The sequence below is a fragment of the Schistocerca cancellata genome, chromosome 2, assembly GCF_023864275.1.
Source record: "Schistocerca cancellata isolate TAMUIC-IGC-003103 chromosome 2, iqSchCanc2.1, whole genome shotgun sequence".
Lineage (NCBI taxonomy): Eukaryota > Metazoa > Arthropoda > Insecta > Orthoptera > Acrididae > Schistocerca > Schistocerca cancellata.
This window is the reverse complement of record NC_064627.1, coordinates 412738979-412754546: the sequence shown is the minus strand read 5'-3', so window position 1 is coordinate 412754546 and position 15568 is coordinate 412738979. Positions and strand designations below refer to the sequence as shown.

The 15568-nt window shown below is 43.0% G+C and overlaps 1 pseudogene; it reads right to left on the bottom strand.

Annotated features, from left to right (window-relative positions):
* Nucleotides 1-319: 319 nt before the first annotated feature.
* On the bottom strand, nt 320-437 carry LOC126163583 (5S ribosomal RNA; annotated as a pseudogene).
* Nucleotides 438-15568: the final 15131 nt, after the last annotated feature.

Sequence of the window (15568 nt, the reverse complement as noted above, 5' to 3'; positions counted from 1 at the left end):
GCAGCTGCATTTAACAAACAACTTGGCGGTAGCAACTTAGTGCAGTGAGCAGAGGTTAGCTATTAAACTATAAAAAATTACATGGCATTCGGCAGCTGACAGACACCGGGCTAAGCACTCCGTCTTCAGGCCACAAGTAGCGCATCGGGACCATCCGACCGTCGTGTCGTCTTCAGTTGAGGATGCCGATAAGGGGGGCGGGGGGGGGGGGGTGTGGTCACCACACCGGTCTCCCGGTCGTAATGGTGTTTTTTTTTTTTTTTTTTTTTTTATAGCAGAGCCGCTACTATTCTGTCGAGTAGCTCCTCACCCCGAAAAATGGCAACAGCTCATGGTGGCCCAGACGGTCACCCATCCAAGTACTGTCCACGCCCGATATCGCTTAACTTCGGTGATGTGACGGGAACCGGTGTATCCACTGCGGCAAGGCCGTTGCCCGGGCTAAGTCGCTCTGCTAACGATAAGGATGCTGATGATTTTGTAACCAAGACACGGAAGATAATAGAAGAAGAAGATATAACTGCTGATGCCTCGTATAATGCTGATGAAACAGGACTCTTTTACTAGATGCTTCCTTCAAATACATTAGCTGCCATGAACGAGAAGGAAGCTCGTGGTTACAAGCAACAGAAACAGCGCGTAACATTCATCGCGTGTTGTAAATAAAAACGGGAGTCATAAACTACCGCTTATGGTGATATGAAACTCCCAAAATCTACGTTGTTTTCGACACACTGACATAAATACTCCACCAGTGGAATATTGCACTCAGAAAAAAGCCCGGATGGACAGACAAATATTCTCTCGGTGGTTCCATGAGACATTTTTACCAGCATTGTGAAAAGAGCTAAAGAAGAAAAAGCTTCCACTGAAAGCTATCCTGATAATTGACAGTGCTCCCAGTCATCCTTCAGATGATTCTCTAAAGTCCCATGGTATACATGTACAAGCACTCTTTCTCCCACCTAATGTCACAGCCCTAAAATTCAGCCCATGGGCCAGGGAATTTTGGAATCAATTAAAAGTCACTATCGACATTCACTTCCCGCCTCCTTGCTGAATGAAAGTGAAAACGACTCTACCGAAACTATGCCGAAGGCGTGGAAAGCAATTAACATACGTGATGTTGCTTTCCAAGTAGCCGAAACAGGGGATAACGTGGAGAGCGCTACCATAATGAAGAGCTGGAGAAAATTGTGGCCATCCATTGATGCCGAGTTGGATCCAGTAGTGAGTGACAGCAATGAGCCAGTCAATTCGGAATTAACTTTGTACACTAACATGTTCCATAACCTCCCAGGAGGAGAATAAAGTGACGATGAAGATGTTACTAAGTGGCTGAATGAGGAAAATTGTGATACAGACCTGACTGTAACAGATGAATCAATAATCAAAAACGTGCAAAGTAATGATGAAAGTGATGAAGAAGAGGACACAGGAGGAGAGAGCATGAAGATTTTGCACACTGCTGATGCTGAAGCTGCCGAGGTCTTCCTGGGGTACACTGTGCAACAACCAGATATATTCAGTACCGATGTAATGCTTGTAAAGTGACTGCGTGATAAAGCATGCCACAGTCGCGTATCATCATTGCGACAGTTAAAAATTAGGGTCATGTTCACATAGTAAGTGACACGACTGTATAATTATGTACAGTATACACTCAAGGACGAAGTTTTCTCTGAGAATTAATGTATTTTGGATTTAAATAAGTATATTCTCTATGTTTTAAAATTGTACCCTTCAGTTTAATACAGTACACTTCATCTCCTATGTTTTCAAAATAAATAAAAAACAAAATCAATGAAAAAATAAGACACTTAATAATCCGGCACTTCCGCTAATCCGGCACCCATATGTGCCAGGAATGGCCGGATTAGCGAGAGTGTAGTGTAGCCTAATTTACAAAGTGTGTATATAAAATATTCATTTATATGAAGAATATTACTCAAATCAGTGAAAAAATTTATTCTTTGAAAAAGCTGTTTAATCTTTCACTTCTGAACTTTATAATTTTTGTGACAATGCTTTTATTGGTTGACATGTTTTGAACTTTATCATATTAGTGAAAATGCTTTTATTGGTTGATACGTTCTATGTAATATGATTCGACGTAGTTAATACAATGCTTATTCAATTCTCTGCGTGTTTAATCCATACTTTCAGACTAATAACAGTATTATTAATTGCGAAAGTAACTCTCTCTGTTAGGTTTTCACGACTCCACGGCTGAACCGATTCAGATGATATTATCATAGCTTGTGCCCTGAGGGAGACCATAGGCTGCTTTAGAAAACTGTATCTTTTTGATTATTATTAACATTTTTAAATATGGTAAACGTGAGTGGCATGTGGACGATGTTGGCGCGATGGTCGTCGACTCTTAGTGTCTACAGATTATTCCGTGACAGTGCAAATCCAATACTGTTCGCTTGGTTTATGACACGGAGTCCCTACACCATCTGCTATAGCTGTAGAGTTTTAGTGAAGATACAACAATAAAATCAGACGCTAAGCCCTAGAATAATATTTAAAACTATTACTATAAGCTTCGCAAAAGCGTGTCTGATTTAGCTCATAGTTCTAATGGAGTTCAAACAGCGAAAGTTACTCAAATGCAACAAAAAAAGAAAGTCATGTCCTCCCAAACTGGAATGCCGAATGTCAGGCGGCCTACAAAGGCATTAGAACAGTCACGAGCCCGTAGCATTTTGGGCGCTGGGCGTCACGCGTCACTCACAGCTTGTGATATGCTTGGAGACACAACTAAGGCGTCATTTAAAGGCTGTACGACAAACAGAAAGTCGCACCTTTACATGGGGAACGTGGGAGGCTTTTTGTGAGGCTGCATTTGATTATGGTCTATGAATTGACCTTGTTAGTCATAAATTAGTCATTACAGCTGAATGGATCAAAAATGTAGACACCATAACGCATTTTATTGGAGGGAAGAAATAGTTGTTATGTGTTGTTCTGGTAGCAAAATCTCACATTCAGTACTACGTGAGCCTGAGGAACCCCTAAAAACTCTACTCCTTCACCAATGTAATGAATCAAGGCAGTTTTTAAGTATAATTTTAAAATATAATGCAGTCCTTCAGATGTGAAATACGGTAGAATCATAGAAACACATTCATTATTTACCTATATACCGACAATACATACATTTTTTAAATATTTACGTCACGACTGTATGGACACAGGCATCTCGTAGAATTATTAGCTTACTTACTCATTATGACTCATCGTAACAGAAGTACTGGTATGCGAGCGAAGCAGCGTGTAGCAGCTAGTTAACCCAAAAAAAGCACTTGGAACTATTTGGAAGAGCGAATGAAATATAGCAGTGTAACAGCCCTGAAATTTTGTATATCTGCGAGGTATAATGATCGATGAGTGCTTTCAGGACGTACAATGGCGCAACTGGCGAAACTCATGGGCGTTCTGCTCATAACTGAAGTTATTATCCAGGGTAGAAGCTATGTTGCTAGGGGGTATTAGTGTGATGTCTTCATGGGTGGGTTATTAATTCCTTGTCCAGTGCGCCTACATGCGCACAAATAACGCTGCATCAGGAGCACGTGCAGTAGTGTTTCCAACTTTAAAAGACCACGACTTATAGCCATGAAGGTACTGTTGAGATAGGGTGGTGGCATGGAAGGTGTAAGCTTCAAACATAAACCCGAGCAAATTGGCTTACTTTCTCCTGAGTTCTCCCAGTCATTTCCTGCCTCCGCAGCATAGTGCTCATCTACATCTGCATCTACGTTCATACTCCGCAAGCCAATACATCGGGATGGCGGAGGATACCTTCTACCACTATTACTCATTTCCTTTTCGATTGCACTCGATAATGGTGCGATGGAAAAACAACTGTCTGCCAGTCTCCGTAAGAGCCCAAAATTTCTCTTGTATTATCTTCTTGGTCCTCACACGAAATGTACGTTTGCGGCATTAATATCGCTGTGCAGTCAGCTTCAAATGCCGGTTCTGTATATTTTCTCAAATGTGCCTCGCGAAAAGAACGTCGTCTTCCATCTAGCGATTCCCATTTCAGTTGATTAAGCATTTCAGTAATAGTGATTGTTGATCGAACAAACCGATAACGAATCTAGCAGCACACCGGTGAATTGTTTCGATGTCTTCTTTTAATACGACCTGGTACGGTCCCACACATTCGAGCAGTACTCATAAATAGATCGCACTAGTTTTCTATCTGGTGTCTCCTTTAGAGATGAGCCATGCTTTCCTAAAACTCTCCCAATAAACCGATGTCCACCATTCGATTCCCCTACTATCGTCCTTACGTGCTCCTTCAGTTTCATATACCTTTGCAATTTTACGCCTTGATATTTCATCGACGTGATCGTGTCAACTAGCACGATACTAATACTGTGTTCGAACAATATGGATTTGTTTTTCCTACTCATCTTCATTAACTTACATTATACCACATATAGAAAAATCTACCATTTGTCACACCAACTAAAATTCTATCCAATTCATCTTGTATCCTCTAACAGTCTCTTTCCGAAGACAACTTCCCGTGCACCACAGCACCGCCAGCAACCAGTCAGAAGTTGCTGCACATCCAGTCAGCTGGGAAATTTATGTGTATAGAGAATAAAGGCGGTCCCAAAACACGTATCTGGGGCAGTCCTGACGGTACCCTTGTGTCTCCGTCAAAGACACCATACTGCGTCCTGTTAAGAAGTATTTCAACCGCTCGCATGGCTGGGAACGTAATCGGTATGTTCGGACCTCTGTTAACGGTCTGCAGTGAGACACTGTGCCAAAAACTGTCCGGAAATGTTAGAAAATGAAATATAATTGTTGCCTTCCTCCATGTTTGCAGGGTACTGTGTGAAAAAAGGCACGCTGAGTTTCACACGGGGGATGCTTTCCAAACCAGTGCTGATTTGTGGACAGAGGTTTTGCTATCTCAAGGATATTGGTTGCATTCGAACTGAGTATATATTCAAGGTTTCTGCAAGGGATCGATGTTAAGGATATTGGTATGTAATTATGTGGGCCCAATCTTCTACACTAACTTTTATGCAGTCGCTTGTGACTATGCGCTGGGCGAGAATGTCACGATAAATCCAAGATAAGTAACAGGCCAATGCCGTACAATACTTTCTGTAAAACCGAACTAGGGTTTCATCCGGACCTGGCGATTTAATTGCTTTGAGCTCTTTCAGGTGTTTCTCTACACCACGGATGTATATTACCATATTTTATGGGGGAGGCTTTCCTTTCGCAGTCTTCTGTTGCCACGTCAGCCTGATCGACGAGTGGCTGAACAGAAGGCTTCGATTCGCTTAGTGATTTTACGTTGAACCAGAACTCTCTTGCTTCTCGACTAGATCTTTCGTGACTATGGAAACTGTTGTATGCTTCTCGCATCGCTTACAAATGCACGAATTTCTACTAACTTGAGAAAGTCGATATTTACGCTTTGTTCTTTTTAAAACAAAAAAGCAGAGTGTAGCAATCAACGCTTCTACAGCAGATTTCCTTTAATTAAATCACGGTGAGTCTTTCCATCCTTAATACCTATACTCGACTCATATCCACTGCGAAATTTACAGTCAGTTCAAACTTTACCAGTTGCCTTTGCCTTCGCCAGCGTAGATGTCTTCAATGTGGAGGACACTGTTCCGATTCCTGGAACTACCAAGATCCTTTTCTTTTCCTTTTTTTGTTGATGTGTTAGTAAGGAGCACATTCAGCCTAGTGATATCAACCGAGACGCTACCTCAATGACAAGTAGGTCGACAAAAGTAGGCAAAAGAGCCAGGAGAGTGGTGTGCAGACCACATGACACTCCATGTTGCATCTGCATGGTACCGCAAGGCATAAGATGACACGACGGCCGTTCGACACCCCTTGGGCCTTCAAAGCGTGGACATGAAATAGTAGCATAAAAACATATCGTTCTTTCTCCTATCATTTCGAACTGACCTAGCATTCAGTTACATAGGCTGACTGAACACAAATCACTACACCAAGAAGGAGTTGTGCATCATAAACGAAAATGGCTAGACGTGTTTCTACATCAGAAAGATGATTTGCACTTATTTTTCATGCCAATGGCCTAAGAGTGGCGCTAGTAGTGCCACTACGTGGATGCAAATCAGGTTTGCCTTAAATACATGCTGTAACGATTGTAAGTATTAGTTACCTTTGTGATTTGGTGTAGAGAAGTGAGAGTCAAGAATGTCTTTAGAGCGACAGTGGCTCCTACACCTCACTGAGATTGAACGAAATCGTATATTATGGCTACGACAAGCTGAATGTTTCATACGTGATACTGCAGGAAGGCTTGGCAGGAAGTAGCCACTGTATATGATTGCTGGCTGAGACGGTCGTGGGAATGTACGGTCGCAAGAAGACCAAGTTTCGGACAGCCACAAGGCACTCCCGAGAGGAAAAACCATCGTGTTCGGTGCATTGCTCTGGCGCATCGTACTGCATCTGCAGCAGCAATATGAGGAGCAGTTAGCACCACAGTGTCACAACAAACTGTTGTAGGGTCGGGGGTCGAACCCGGGACTCCAGGTGGTATAGCTGAAGCCAAGACCCACCGCGCCGTATTTCGTCAGGAGGCCGAGCAAGTTCAAGAGCATCGAGCGGCAGTGCAGAGTGATACAGCGGTATTCGGTAGCATTTCTTTATTTAGCTAATTTACAGTATTTGATGGGTGCTGCGTAGTGTCGGCGTGCTGCCGGCAGTGCTGTCCCGCAAGTCCAGCCGGCTCAGCAACTCCTGGTATTCCAACGCTGCTGTTGCTGCCATCAGGGCCGCTCAGCTGGAAGTCGGCCGCACTCTCTGCAGTTCCAATGCATTGCGTCCTGCGCGGCGCAGCTGCCCTCGATTCTGGAGACTGCTACAGTCCCTGGTCCTCGCTGCCCTCCATCCCATTTGGCCTGCTCTGTCCGACCATGGGACGAAGGTGGATGTACTGGTCACTTGTGGCCTTCTGGCCGCCACTGCTCCCAGGACAGGACCGGACACCAACCCGCGCCCTCCTGGATGTTGTGACGCAACCTGCCAATAGTGGTGATTGCCAGGTGGCAACACCTTCCGCCGTCTTTTACGCTGTTGCAGCGCTGCTGCCATCCCACAGCATATGCCTCGCTCGAACCCCGGTACGTCGGGTGGGAAGTGAACGTGGGCTGTAGACTGGAGTTGAACCAAGCCCCTCCTGGACCTACTGCAGACCGCTGTCACTGCCCCCTTTCAGGAAGACCGTGCGATCTCCAAGTTCCAGGTTGTCGTTCCGTCCTGCCCTGGGGTTGTGTCCCCGGGGGCTGAATATAGTACGAACTAGTACATAGGAACAAATTACAAATTTATGCCGAATACTTATAACATTGCTGCCAGACTGACCCAATAAGCGTAAACCATCACAGGTCCGTCCTGATGCTCGACTGAGCTAGGACACTCCCTGTCAAGCTAAAATTGCCCATCTGTTTATATTGGTTTCTTTCTCGCTTCTGACTTAGTGTCAGAGAGAGACAGCCATTTACAAATCGACACTCCTGGGACTGGTCTACTGCCCCGCTTCATGCATCGCAATAACTTAAGGCAACGCTGCGGTTTCCTGTCTCATTGTTCCTCCACTCAAAAAAAATCGTGTGTGTAATATCATCGTCACAGCTCCGCACCCGGTTCTAGGCGCTACAGACTGGAACCGCACGACCGCTACGGTCGCAGGTTCGAATCCTGCCTAGGGCATGGATGTGTGTGATGTCCTTAGGTTAGTTAGATTTAAGTAGTTCTAAGTTCTAGGGGACTGATGACCTCAGAAGTTAAGTCCCATAGTGCTCAGAGCCATTTGAACAGCTCCGCACTCGCGAGTCCCATGTTTACCTGGCCTGGCCTGCTGGCTGTTGGCTGTTACCACACTCTGCCAGCGACCCCAGATATCACCGCCCAACCGCGCCTTCATTGAATTTTGATAAAATTTCCCTTTGCCTCAACTAGGACTGACACCAGAGCAGCAAAACTGTTACAAAACGTTTACTTCAAGGACAGCTCCGAACCATGCATTCTGTGGCATGCTTTCCACCACCGCCATTTGCGACTTTGTTGGTGTCAAGCGAGAGCTTATTGTAGGGAAAGATGGAAGTCTGTTTCATTTCTTGATGAAAGCTGGTTCTTTCTCGGTCCCAGTGATGGCTGTGTGTTGGTTAGAAGGAGGCTAGTTGCGGGCCTACAACCAACTTGGCTCTCTACTAGACAGACTGGACCTGCACCTGCAGTTATGGTTTGTATTTCGTACCGTAGCAGGAGCACTCTCGTGGTTACCCCATGCATTTTGTACGTCAATCTTTTGGTTCGACCTGATGTGCTGCTATTCATGAACTACATTCCAGATGTTGTTTTCCAACAGTATAACGTTCGCCTACATACTACTGTTTTAACGCAACATGATCTACAGAGTGTCGATCAATAGAGAACATACAGGCCATCATCGGACGACAACTCCAGCATCATCTACAACCAGCACTAATCATCCCTGTACTGACCGATCCAGGGCAACAAGCTTGGAACTTCATCCCACTAATAGGCATCTGGCACTTGTAGAACACAATACATTCACGATCACGTTCTTCCATTCAACATTTTGGCGGTTACAGCGGTTATTAATGTACCAGAATTTCACATTTGGAAAGTCTTGCCTCACACTTGCATTAACCTGTAATATTCCAATGTTAATCATTCAAATATGTTACCTAGACAAATGTATTCTCGAAACTGCATTATTCTACATTAATTATTTTTCGGTGTTGCAATTCTTTCCGTCAGTATAGTTTATACTATCACCTCTCCTGTGGTATAGAATGTTTGGCGTCATGTGTTGTATTTGTTTCGTCGACTCAAATCTCTCAAACAACAGCCATTATTAAACTGCTAGTCACGACTAACAAGAATGTTGAATAGGAAGAGATAGGAAAATACCGAGACAAAGTCGTAATGATAATTATACAGATGAAATTAGATAGCACACAGAAGCAGCGTTGATGCATATATCTCATGGACGCATTGGATGGAGAAGTTTGAGGAAGGTTTTACCCAGTACTGAATATAGTTACGGTGATTGTGATAATGATGATAATTTCGATTAAACATAATATTGGTATGTGGCACGTACAAAGGAAAGTGATGTGAAATACATACTTAGCGATAGCAAAGAGATGATCATCGCTTTACCCATGGCGTCTGAGACCATATATTTCAACGTTTCCCTTTTGTCAGGTGCAAAAACTGCATTTGAACACTGAGGGAAAATATGTGGGAGCAGATCTCCCAGTGAATAAGAAACAAATAAGGTTTTTAGTACATGTATCCAAGTGGGCTAAAATAGGAATGCATGCTGAAATGTAATGTCTTCGAATTTTGTATTTAAAACTTTTAAAGCCTTTTTACGAAATAAACATTATTAAGATTCTACATCTTTATTCTTCAAGATTATTCATTTATTTGCCAACACAATATTCCTGGCGACGAACACTTTCTCCCAACGAGAGACAAGTTTCTTGATCCCATTACTGACTCTGATGGAGCTGCATCCTCACCGCTTCTTGAACTGCTTCATCACTATGAAAATGACGTAGACGAAGATGTTTTGGAAACAGATGAAAGTCGGGACTGACGCAAATGTCGCATTGCTCGTTGCCGTTTGGCATTGTCATGCTGAAGGAGAGGGTGCTCCGTGTGTGGACGGACTTTCCGAATTCTAAACTCAATTACAGCACGCTATTTCGCACAGACTGACAGAGTTGCATTACACTGTGCCGTGTTATACGTTATAATCCGGAGCCCTCTAGCGGCAGTGAGTTACAAATATGTAGGCATGAATAACAAAGTTATAGAATGTTAACAACGTTTGCTTTACTTAAAAAACTAAGATTTTTGACATAAAACATTCGGAGGCATTATTTTTCAGCACGCCCTCTTAATATTCATATAATGTGGACACTGCACTTGTATGACACTGTATCGATCTTTCACAAAGGATGGAAACAAGGCAGCAAGTACAATTCATTAATGGAATGTATATCTTTATAAACGAAACACACTATAATTCAGACACTATACTGTAGCAGTTTGATGGGAATGTTTTGTATTATGGTTGTCGTAAGTACCAACAGGGGCTACATCTGTGTCACCACATTTGCAGTAGCAGAAACCATTACTGAATGCCTCGTTATACTCAGCTTTATGTTGTGCTGTGCTTGCCTATATGCCAGGAGCTTCCTGCTGCACATATCCCAGAGGGTCCACCCACTGTGCATATTCCAAGGGTTCGCCTCGGCACATGCCACACGTCGCCCATACCATATACACCAGATACCATCTGAAGGTAAATGTCAGGGTGCCCTAGTGCATGTATACCAGAGGCATAGTTGTCTGGCACATGCCATAGATGCTCTCTGCATGTACCCGAGAGGCCAGCCATCACTCATATCCCAGGAGCTGACAGCCATTCATATGCCAAGGGCTGAATGTTACTGTATTTTGTAGAACCATCGTCTGATTTCGTATGGCGGGTCTTTAATTTGTCATTTATCCACAATAAACGATGTATGGGGTCTGAGGAATGCCATTATAGTTGCTCCTCCCCTCCCCCCTTGGCTTCTATGTCTGGTCATATTGTTGAATGTGCCCCACGAGTTCTATGTGAGGGCAATGTTCTTAGTTTTTTTTCTTCTCTTTTCTTATTTAGCTATCTAAAATTATAATATAGTATTATCACAAGGAAACAAAAATATAAGAATGACCATCAGAAGAAGCAGTTTGCGAGATAACAATAGATATGGACATATCAGTGCAGCCAACAAGATGTATAACACTAATAAGTCAGCATTCTCTACATCATTGATCCTCCGGCATCATCCATGATATATTGGTAGCCGCGCGGGATTAACCGAGCGGTCTAGGGCGCTGCAGTCATGGACTCTGCGGCTGTTCCTGGCGGAGGTTCGAGTCCTCCCTCGGGCATGGGTGTGTGTGTTTGTCCTTAGGATAATTTAGGTTAAGTGGTGTGTAAGATTAGGGACTGATGACCTTAACAGCTAAGTCCCATAATATTTCACACACATTTGAACATTTGATATATTGGTACTATGGATCTTCAGTTATGCAGTCTTTATGCTTAGTTAATTGTCATACATAATTACTTACGTACAGGTTTATAATGCGATTACCTTTGGCCATTTGCGTTAAAACAATGGCACTTTGAAAAACTGCCTTATACTACTGTACATCAAACTTATATATCTACAGGTTTATGGTGTTCATTCTCATTGGAAATCTACAACAATACACTAGATCTTGTACAAACTATCTTGTATTAATGTGCACTTTTGATGTGTCTTGGTATGCCTCAGATTATTGTTTTAAATTAAACTTTGCTGTGTATAATTAATGTGTGAGCTTGTAAGTAATCATCAACTTACATTTCATATTCTTGATTGTCTTCTACCCTATGGATTGAGACATTTCACCACATATATACTTGAGTCCTCTGTGATAAGTGCGTGGTTTATCTTCCTAATTTGCTTCTGAGATTTTGTATGTGAGTGTATTTGGATGTACCCATTGTTTCTCATATCTATATTTTTGCAGTTCTGTGAATGTGTTGTGTATTTGTGATGTGTACCAAATGTGTCTGTTGTTCCCACATAGTGGGAAAGTGTGTTTTGGATTTCCCATTTCCCCATGAATTTGTCAGGTCCACCTGCCATGTATATGAGAGGGGCTTGCCTGCCACATGTATGCCAGGAGCCTCCAGCCATGCAAATGCCAGGGCACACCTCTCACAGATGTGCAAGTGGCAATTCACAGCACAGTTACCAAGGGCTCAGCACTTTGTGTGTGCCTAGTGGCAGCTGTGGTATGAATGCCACCTGTAGCCATCAGGCACATCCAATGCATATGCCATGGCCACCCACTGCATTTATGCCTGGGGCACCCCTATAGTGCATATGCCGAAGGAATGCCTGAAGTATGTATGCCTGTGGCATGCCTCCAATGCATGAATATGTAAGGAGGAGAATGCTACACGTTTTCCAGTGGCCAGTTGCCATGCAGAATGCCTAGGGCATTATGCCACACGTTGTTGTTGTTGTGGTCTTCAGTCCTGAGACTGGTTTAAGACAGCTCTCCATGCTACTCTATCTTGTGCAAGCTTCTTCGTCTCCCAGTACCTACTGCAGCCTACATCCTTCTGAATCTGCTGAGTGTATTCATCTCTTGGTCTCCCTCTACGATTTTTACCCTCCACGCTGCCCTCCAATACTAAATTGGTGATCCCTCGATGCCTCAGAACATGTAATACAAACCGATCCCTTCTTCTCGTCAAGTTGTGCCACAAGCTCCTCTTCTCCCCAATTCTATTCAATACCTCCTCATTAGTTATGTGATCCACCCATCTAATCCTCAGCATTCTTCTGTAGCAACACATTTCGAAAGCTTGTATTCTCTTCTTGTCTAAACTATTTATCGTCCACATGTCACTTCCATACATGGCTACATGCCATACAAATACTTTCAGAAACGACTTCCTGACATTTAAATCTATACTCGATGTTAACAAATTTTTCTTCTTCAGAAATGCTTTCCTTGCCATTTGCCAGTTTACATTTTATATCCTCTCTACTTCAACCATCATCAGTTATTTTGCTCCCCAAATAGCAAAACACCTTTACTACTTTAAGTGTCTCATTTCCTAATCTAATTCCCTCAACATCACCCAACTTAATTTGAGTACATTCCATTATCCTCGTTTTGCTTTTGTTGATGTTCATCTTAAACCCTCCTTTCAAGACACTGTCCATCCCGTTCAACTGCTCTTCCAAGTCCTTTGCCGTCACTGACAGAATTACAATGTCATAGGCGAACTTCAAAGTTTTTATTTCTTCCCCATGGATTTTAATTCCTACTATAAATTTTTCTTTTGTTTCCTTTACTGCTTGCTCAGTATACAGTCTGAATAACATCGGGGATAGGCTACAACCCTGTCTCACTCCCTTCCCAACCACTGGTTCCCTCTCATACCCGTCGACTCTAATAACTCTCAGCTGCTTTCTGCACAAATTGTAAATAGCCTTTCGCTTCCTGTATTTTACCCCTACCACCTTCAGCATTAGAAAGAGAGTGTTCCAGTCAACATTGTCAAAAACTTTCTCTGAGTCTACAAATGCTAGAAATGTAGGTTTGCCTGTCCTTAATCTATTTTCTAAGATAAGTCGTATGGTCAGTATTGCCTCACGTGTTCCAACATTTCTGCGGAATCCAAACTGATCTTCGCCGAGGTCGGCTTCTACCAGTTTTTCCATTTGTCTGTAAAGAATTCGCGTTAATATTTTGCAGCTGTGACTTATTAAACTGATAGTTCGGTAATTTTCACATCTGTCAACACCTGCTTTCTTTGGGAATGAAATTATTATGTTCTTCTTGAAGTCTGAGGGAATTTAGCCTGTCTGATACATCATACTCACCAGATGATAGAGTTTTGTCAGGACTGGCTCTCCCAAGGCCGTCAGTAGTTCTAATGGAATGTTGTCTACTCCTGGGGCCTTGTTTTGACTCATATTGGCCAGTGCTCTGTCAAACTCTTTACGCAACATCGTATCTCCCATTTCATCTTCATCTACATCCTCTTCCATTTCCATAATATTGTCCTCAACTACATCGCCCCTGTATAGACCCTCTATATGCTCCGTCCAGCATTCTGCTTTACCTTCTTTGCTTAGAACTTGGTTTCCATCTGAGATCTTGATATTCATACAAGTGGTTCTCTTCTCTCCAAAGGTCTCTTTAATTTTCCCTCAGGCAGTACCCCTAGTGAGATAAGCCTCTAGACTCTTACATTTGTCCTCTAGCCATGCCTGCTTAGCCATTTTGCACTTCCTGTCGATCTCATTTTTGAGACGTTTGTATTCCTTTTTGCCTGCTTCATTTACTGCATTTTTGTATTTTTTCCTTTCATCAATTAAATTCAATGTTTCTTCTGATATCCAAGGGTTTCTACTAGCCCTCGTCTTTTTACCTATTTGATCTTCTGCTGCCTTCATTATTTCATCCCTCAAAGCTACCCATTCTTCTTCTACTGTATTTCCTTCCCCCATTCCTGTCAGTTATTCCCATATGCTCTCCCTGAAACTCTGTACAACCTCTGGTTCTTTCAGTTTATCCAGGACCCATCTACTTAAATTCCCAGCGTTTTGCAGTTTCTTCAGTTTTAATCTACAGTTCATAACCAATAGATTGTGGTCAGAGTCCACATCTGCCCCCGGAAATGTCTTACAATTTAAAACCTGGTTCCTAAATCTGTGTCTTACCATTATATAATATATCTGATACCTTTTAGTATATCCAGGGTTCTTCCATGTATACAACCTTCTTTCACGATTCTTGAACCAAGTGTTAGTTATGATTAAGTTATGCTCTGTGAAAAATTCAACCAGGCGGCTTCCTCTTTCATTTCTTAACATCAATCCATATTCACCTACTATGTTTCCTTCTCTCCCTTTTCCTACTCTCGAATTCCAGTCACCCATGACTATTAAATTTTCGCCTCCCTTCACTACCTGAATAATTTCCTTTGTCTCATCACACATTTCATCAATTTCTTCGTCATCTGCAGAGCTAGTTGGCATACAAACTTGTACTACTGTAGTAGGTGTGGGCTTCGTGTCTGTCTTGGTCAGAATAATGCGTTCACTATGCTGTTTCTAGTAGCTTACCCGTACTCCTATTTTCCTATTCATTATTAAACCTACTCCTGCATTACCCCTATTTGATTTTGTATTTATAATCCTGTATTCACCTGACCAACAGTCTTGTTCTTCCTGCCACCGAACTTCACTAATTCCCACTATATCTAACTTTAACCTATCCACTTCCCTTTTTAAATTTTCTAACCTACCTGTCCGATTAAGGGATCTGACATTCCACGCTCCGATCCTTAGAACGCCAGTTTTCTTTCTTCTGATAACGACGTCCTTTTCAGCAGTCCCCGCCCGGAGATCCGAATGGGGGACTATTTTACCACCGGAATATTTTACCCAAGAGGACGCCATCATTATTTGATCATACAGTAAAGCTGCATGCCCTCGGGAAAAATTACGGCTGTAGTTTCACCTTGCTTTGAGCCGCTCGCAGTACCAGAACAGCAAGACCATTTTGGTTAGTGTTACACGGATATATCAGTCAATCAGCCAGACTGTTGCCCCTGCAACTACTGAAAAGGCTGCTGCCGCTCTTCAGGAACCACATGTTTGTCTGACCTCTCAACAGATACACCTCCGTTGTGGCTGCACCTACGGTACGGCTATCTGTATCGTTGAGGCACGCAAGCCTCCCCACCAATGGCAAGGTCCATTGTTCATGGGGGGTGCCACACGTATGCATGGTCATATCTGCCACCTATATGCCATGGGGCCACCCTCTGCACATATGCCACGGGGGACAGTCGCCATATATGTACTGTGCGCACTGTGTGTATGTCAGTGGATGCACATCATACATATTCCAGTGAACATTTGATGAAATG